This window comes from Fulmarus glacialis, unplaced genomic scaffold (assembly GCF_000690835.1).
Source record: "Fulmarus glacialis isolate BGI_N327 unplaced genomic scaffold, ASM69083v1 scaffold25071, whole genome shotgun sequence".
NCBI classification, from domain to species: Eukaryota; Metazoa; Chordata; class Aves; order Procellariiformes; family Procellariidae; genus Fulmarus; species Fulmarus glacialis.
This window is the reverse complement of record NW_009192495.1, coordinates 15,131-15,827: the sequence shown is the minus strand read 5'-3', so window position 1 is coordinate 15,827 and position 697 is coordinate 15,131.

Below are 697 nucleotides of genomic sequence, written 5' to 3'. Positions count from 1 at the left end.
GGCATGTCTCTTGTCCAGCTGTGCGGTGGGTGGCTGCTGGCCAGTCCCTGCCCTTCCCGAGTGCCTGCCTTGCCCACCAGAGGCAGCTTTCCCCTGTCCTTCCCTGTCTCTGCGAACAGCGCGCCTGCTGGTTCCCGGTCATTGCATGCTGGAGTGCTGTCTCTGCTTGGCCCCTCGTTGAGCCTGCAGCCACCTGAGTAGGATCTGGGGTGACTGGAGAAGTCCCTGAGTGAAGCTTGCTGTCCCCTTTTTGTCCCTGGGCTCCTGGCACTGCTCCTTTCTGGGCAGCAAGTGTTTGGCACCTGCGAGAAGGTCTCTGTATTTGTGAAGAAACTGCTGCCATGTCCCTCCATTGTGGCTGGTTAGTCCCTCTGGAGTTGTTTTGTTGGGGCCATGGGTAACTCTGGACGGGCAGTTAGCCAGGCTGGACTATTGAGGCTTTGCTGCCTTCTCTGCCTGTGCTTCCCTCACCTGTGTCAGTGTCTGAATGTGCCCCAGGAGGTGGTTTGTTGGTCACAGGAGCCAGCTGCTGACATCTTGCAGTAGTAGTCCAGGGCCCTGTCCAGCTCCCGTGCTGCTCCTCTGGCCAGGAGGCTGCGCAGCGAGGCTGGAGAGTGGTCACCCTCTTCTTGCTCCTGGCATGGATCCGCCATGGATCACCCTCGGCAGGCAGGGGCAGGCCGCGCTGTGCGGGCGC